This window comes from Trichechus manatus, unplaced genomic scaffold, assembly GCF_000243295.1.
Source record: "Trichechus manatus latirostris isolate Lorelei unplaced genomic scaffold, TriManLat1.0 scaffold00180, whole genome shotgun sequence".
Lineage (NCBI taxonomy): Eukaryota > Metazoa > Chordata > Mammalia > Sirenia > Trichechidae > Trichechus > Trichechus manatus.
In genome coordinates, this window is record NW_004444116.1 from 1,888,393 (window position 1) to 1,895,074 (window position 6,682).

General features: G+C 39.7%; 1 non-coding gene across 1 annotated transcript; it reads left to right on the plus strand.

The window, feature by feature from the left end:
- Positions 1–5,060: 5,060 nt before the first annotated feature.
- Positions 5,061–5,133, plus strand: TRNAK-UUU (transfer RNA lysine (anticodon UUU)). The gene has a single exon. It is a non-coding gene; the product is annotated as a tRNA-Lys (tRNA).
- The last annotated feature ends 1,549 nt before the right edge of the window (positions 5,134–6,682 follow it).

Below are 6,682 nucleotides of genomic sequence, written 5' to 3' on the forward strand. Positions count from 1 at the left end.
TTCTACTCTGTGAAAGACACTGTGAAGAGAATAAAAGACAAACCACGCACTGGGAGACAATATTTGCAAAACATGTATTTAGTAAAGGACTTGTATCCCAGATATAAGGTCCCTGGGTGGCACAAATAGTTTGTACTTAACTACTAACCGAAAAGTTGACAGTTGAACCCACTTGGTGGCACCACATAAGAAAGGCCTAGCAATCTGCTTTGGAAAAGATTACAGCCAAGAAAACCCTATGGAATTCAATTCTACTTTGACACACATGGGGTCACCATGAGTCAGAATTGACTTGATGGCAATGAGTTTTTTTGTTTTGTTTCATCTAACATATACAAAGAGCTCTTAAAACTCAACAATAAGAAAACAAACAACCTGATTAAAAAAATGGGCAAAAGATCTGAACAGACACTTCACCAAAGATATGCAGATGCAAATAAGTGTATGAAAAGATGCTCTATATCATATGCCATTAAGGAATTACAAATTAAAATGAGATACCACTACACGCTCTTTTTTTTTTTTTTTTTTTTTTTACCAATTGTGGTTGAGTCAATGCCAACTCATGGTGACCCATTTGTGTCAGAGTAGAACTATGTTTCCAATGGCTGATTTTTCAGAAGTAGATAATAGACATTTTTTCTGAGGTGCCTCTGGGTAGATTCAAAACTCCAAACTTTCAGTTAGCAGCTGAGTTAACCGTTTCTACCACCCAGGGACTCCTTACACCTATTAGAATGTGTGGTGCTGTAAATTGCTTTTATATGGCCCTTCTAGCCACGGTTCTTGTAACTCCCACAAAGTGATTGGGTGGGACTATGCAAATAAGATGTATGGAACCCTTGCAGGAATTAGACAGTCTGCTAATGCAAATAAGGTGCATAGAACCTTTGTGGGGGTGGGACTATGCAAATAAGGTGCCTGTGGCCCACTAAGGGAATTGGTCAGTTTTGCCATTCTACTAGGCTTAAAAAACGCTAATCCCAGAGGTTGAGGAGGGACCTCAGAACCATCAAGAAGAAGAGCCAGGAGCAGGGTATGTCCTTTGGACTCAGTCCCTGCACTGAAAATCTCCTAGACCCAGGAGACAGTGTCATAACAGTGGACAGCTGTAACACTGGAAATGGCAGCAGCATGGGACCAGCAGACAGCTGCAGCTGGCTGGCTGACCAACCCCACAGAGAGAAAGGGCTGTGCACCTTTCGGCAGGAGGCTTCTTGGCAGAGTAGGTGCCTCTGGGCACTTAGAGGTGGGGCTAAAGAGCTTTGTAACACTTGCCCAGGAGAAGCAGAGGCCCAGCCTGAGTGAGGGCTGAGACCGAGGGCGAGGGTCAGCAGTGGGCACAGCTGAGAGTGAGGCCTGCCTGCCTGCCTGTAGGCACAGTGGAGAAGGATCTGAGAGGTTGGAAGCTGTCCTGATTGACGAACTGTATCCTGTCTCCTGCATTGTTCCTGTTACTTTGAAGTTGTTCCTGATCCTGAATTGTAACTTGTTACTTCCCTAATAAACCTCAAAATTGTGAGTACAGTCTGTGAGTTCTGTGTGGCTATTGCAACAAATTATTGAACCGAGAAGAGAAGTAAAGAGTGCTGTGGGAGGGATGACTGGTGTCAGAATTGGTAAAAAGATTGAAGAGTGGAAGTATATCTGACCTCTACCTAATGGGAATCAGCTTTTTGCTGATGCTGATCTTGATTCTCCTCCTCCCTTGTGAAGTTAAAGGACCTCTGACACTACTACCATTTTACAGAATGGCTAATATCAACAACAGCAAACGCTAGTGAGAAGGTGGAGCAACATGAACTCTCATGCATTGCTGGTGGGACTGCAAAATGGTACAGCCACTTTGGAAGATAATTTGGTGGTTTCTTACAAAGTTAAACATAGGCTTACCAAAGATCCAGCAATCACATCCTTAGGTATTTACTCAAATGAGTTGAAAACTTATGGTCACACAAAATCCTGCATATGACTGTTTATAGCAAGTTTTTTCACAATTGCCAAAAAATGGAAGCTACCAAGATGTCCTTCAGTAGGTGAATAAATAAACAAACTGTGGTACATCCATACAATGAAGTATGGTTCAGGGTAAAAAGAAATGACCTATCAAGCAAGAGAAGACTTGGAGGAATGTAAATGCATATTGCTATTCAGAAGAAGCCAGTTTGAAAAGGCTACACATTGTATGATTCAACAATATGACATTCTGGGAACGGCAGAACTATAGAGACAGTGAAAACACCAGTGGATCTAGGGATTCAGAGGAGGAGAGACAGGGTAAATAGGTGAAGCACAGGGCATTTTAAGGGCAATGAAATATTCTGAATGTTACTGTAATGGATACATGACTTTACACTTTTGTCAAAGCCCATAAGCTGTACAACATAAACAGTGAACCCTAATGTAAACTATGGAGTTTAGTTAATAATTATGTATCAATGTTGGTTTTATCAATTGTAACAAATGCACTACACTAATGCAAAATGTTAGTAATAGGAAAAACTGTGTGCAGGGGGTTCCCTTTCCAGTTGAGTTGATTCTCACTCATGACAACCTACAGGACAGAGTAGAACTATTTCATAGTGTTTCCAAGGAGCAGCTGGTGGATTCAAACTGCTGACCTTTTGGTTAGCAGCCAAGCTCTTAACCACTGTACCACCAGGGTACAAGGGGTAGTGGGGGCATAAAGGAACTTTGTACTTTCTTCACAAATTTTCTGTAAACCTAAATCTGCTCTACAAAATAAAGTGTATTTAAAAAGAAAGATTCCTTGCAAAAGAGCAAGTAAATACCAAAAATCATAAAACACCATCAGGAAAAGAGGAAACAAAAGAAAAATGAGTCAAGGAAATAAATACTTAATTCAGAGAAGGGATATCTAATGGATTTACAATATGAAGAGATGTTGAATCACACTGGAAATCAGAGAAATGCAAACTAAATGAACGATAACACAAAATTTTACATCCATAGTACTATGGATTGAGTTGTGTCTCCCAAAAATATGCTTTGTAAATTCTAATCTCTATGCCTGTGGTTATAATCTCATTTGGGAATTGGTTTGTCTTTGTTATGTTAATGAGGCAAGATTAGGGTAGGGTGTATTTTGAGTCAATTTCTTACAAGATGTAAAAGGAGCAGATTAAATAAGCAGAGATGGGGGAAGATAGATGCCACATCACATGGAGATTTCCAAGGAACCAGGAAAGAGAAGTTGAAGAGACAAGGATCTTCCCCCAGAGGTGACAGAGAGAGAGCCTTCTCCTAGCGCTGGCACCCTACATTTGGACTTCTAGTCTCCTAAACTGTGAGAAATAAATATCTGTTTGTTAAAGACATCCACTTGTGGTATTTCTGTTATAGTAGCACTGGATAACTAAGATATACAGAATGGCAAAAATCACAACTGTGGATAACACTTAGTGTTGTAAAAGATGTAGGGAAACAGAAACCTACGTGAACTTCTGGCAAAAGAGAAATTAAATTATTACAGCCATCCTGGAATGCAACCTTGCAATACTTAGTGCAATTTAGTGTGTATACTAGTTGCTGTGACTGCTGTAAAAAATTACCACAAACTTGGTGGCTTAAAACAATACATATTTATTCTTTTATAGTTTTAGAGGCAGGAATCAAAAATTCAGTTCACCAGACTGAAATCGAGGTGTTGGTAGGCCCTTGCTCCCATTGGAGGCTCTAAGGGAGAATTCATTTCCTTGTCTTTTCCGGTTTCTACAGCAGCAATCCTTGGCTGGTGACCCCTTCCTCCATCTTCAAAGCCAGCAGTGTAGCATCTTGCTTCATTCTACACACTGCCTTTTTCTTCTCCACTTCCCTCTTAAAACGATACACGTGCTTTACATTAGGGCCCGCCTAGATAATCCAGGATAATCTCCTCATCTCAGAATCTTTACCTTGATCACACCTGCGATCTCTTTTGCCATATAAGGTAACATTTTTAGGTTCCAGGAATTAGGACCTGGATATCTTTGGGGGCTATTATTTAGCCTATTAGAGTATATGTATTTTGGACACAGTAATACAAGCCCTGGGCAGATATCCCGGTGAAATTCTTCTTCAGATCTTTAGGGAAATCTGTATAATAATATTTACTATAGAAAGGCACAGCATCTAATTTAAAAAGTCTTAAATTTGACCTTTAGTGCTTTTCTTCTGTCTTCTCTCCTCTTCTTATTCTAAGTATCATTCATGTGCTAGTTCTTCCACTAAAAAATCAGAGTATCTAGGTTTGGCATTGTCGCTAGTTTTGATTTTCAATCCTTCCTGAACACTATTTTCTCACTCTCCACCTCTTCTTCCTTCCTACTTTCTCCTACCCAAAGTCAGTAAAGAACAAGTGTACCTAAAGTAGATTCCAGAAATTTCTACTTACATAGATAATAACAACAACAAAGATTTTTTTCCTCACAAAAATTCCCTGGATCCTTAATTTCTCTAAGAGCAGTGAACCTTGTACCTAGACCATGCTTGTAGAAAATAAATGTTTAAAGGACATCTTTCCGTGAGATGATTCATTTTTTAGAGGAATTATTTATTTCCCTGTGGCTTCTCTTGCACTGTCTATGATCCCTATGGCCCATGAATAATAATTAGTCTCAGACACATGGCGAGTTACTGAGCTGGGGAAGATGGTGAGGATCAAAGGGAGTTAAATAGATCCCTTTAAGCTGAGAAGTCCCAACTTAATACCAATAATAATAATAATAATAATAAACCCAAAACCCACTGCCATGGAGTCAATTCCAAATCATGGTGACCCTATAGGACACAGTAGAACTGCCCCATAGGGTTTCCAACACTGTAAATCTTTACAGAAGGAGATTGCCACATCTTTCTCCCACAAAGTGGTTGGTGGGATCCAATCAACCACTGTGTCACCAAGGCTCCTAATAATAATAACAGCCACCAAATAATAAAGGCTCACTCTCTTCCTGGCCCTTCTGAAAGCAAGTTGTTACATTTCTTCTTTAAATCTCACAAGTCTTGAAATACAGATATAATCATCCCTGATTTATACATGCCAAAGCTAAGATTTGAGAGCCTGGGTAGCTCAGTCAGTAGAGCATCAGACTTTTAATCTGAGGGTCCAGGGTTCAAGTCTCTGTCCTGGTAACATCACTGTTTTTTTTGTAGCCCTGGTGACAAGTAATTAAAGAGCTTGACTGCGAGCAGTTCAAATCCACCAGCAGCTCCTTAGAAACCCTATGGGACAATGGATGGGTGAGTTTATAAACTAAGATTTAGAGAAGTTAAATAACTGGTCCAACCCAAAGAGGTAAGAGGTCTCCAAGGCCATTTTAACTCCTAATCTGGCAGACTGCAAGCTCTGTAAACAAGTATATAGTACTACTTCCCCTTCTCCCCAGGCCTGTGTTCTCTACTGCAAAATCCAAATGGTGTTTGTTCCTAAAAAAATGTCTGTCTAACTTTAGGTTTCTTTGGATTTTCTTACCCATAGCATAGAACTATCAAGCAATGCCCTAGGGGAGGAAAAAGCATCCTATGAATTTGTTCCTGAAACTTCTTTTATTTTTTTTAAATTTTTTTATTGTAATTTAGATGAAGGTTTACAGAGCAAATTAGTTTCTCATTAAACAATTAATACACACATTGTTTTGTGACATTGGTTGCCAACTCCACAACAGTTCAACACTCTCCCCTTCTCGACCTTGGGTTACCCATTACCCAAGGACCCTTTCCTGTCCCCTCTTGCCTTCTCACCCTTGCCCCTGGGCTGGTGCTCCCATTTAGTCTCATTTTGTTTTATGGGCCTGTCTAATTTTTGGCTGAAGGATGAATCTCAGGAGTGACTTCAGTACTGAGTTAAAAGGGTGTCTAAGGGCCATACTCTCGGGGTTTCTCCAGTCTCTATCAGACCAGTAAGTCTGGTCTATTTTTGTCAGTTTCAATTTTGTTCTACATTTTTCTCCAACTTTGTCTGGGACGCTCTATTGTGATCCCTGTCAGAGCAGTCAGTGGTGGTAGCCTGGCACCATCTAGTTGTGCTGGACTCAGTCTGGTGGATGCTGTGGTAGTTGTGCTCCATTAGTCCTTTGGACTAATATTTCTCTTGTATCTTTGGCTTTCTTCATTCTCCCTTGCTCTAGATGGGGTGGGACCAGTGGAGTATCTTACATGGCCACTCACAAGCTTTTAAGACCCCAGACACTACTCACCAAAGTAGGATGTAGAACATTTTCTTTATAAACTATGTTATGCAAATTGAGCTAGATGTTCCCCTGATGTACCTTGGTCAAATCTCTTTTATGTTTTCTTAAAACCTTTTAAAAAATATACTGAGCACAAAATTTAAAATGAGTATAAATTACAAAGTGGAAGAAGTTTATTCTGCAGCACATTACTCTATGTAGAGTATAGAATAGAAATCAGACTCTGTCAATATTGGTCTTTTTAAAATTTTATTTTATTTTTGGTGAAAATATACACAGCAAAACCCGCTCCCATTCCACAGATTCTAGACATAATGATAAGTGACATTGGTTACATTCCTCACATTGTGTCAACATTCTGGCTATTTCTGTTCTAGTCATTTCACTTCCATTTACTTACTCTCCCTACCCCCACCCCACCCCCAATCTTCTCATCTATGTTTTAAAATAGCTGTTGACCCTTTGGTCTTATATAGATTTTTTTTTTTTTT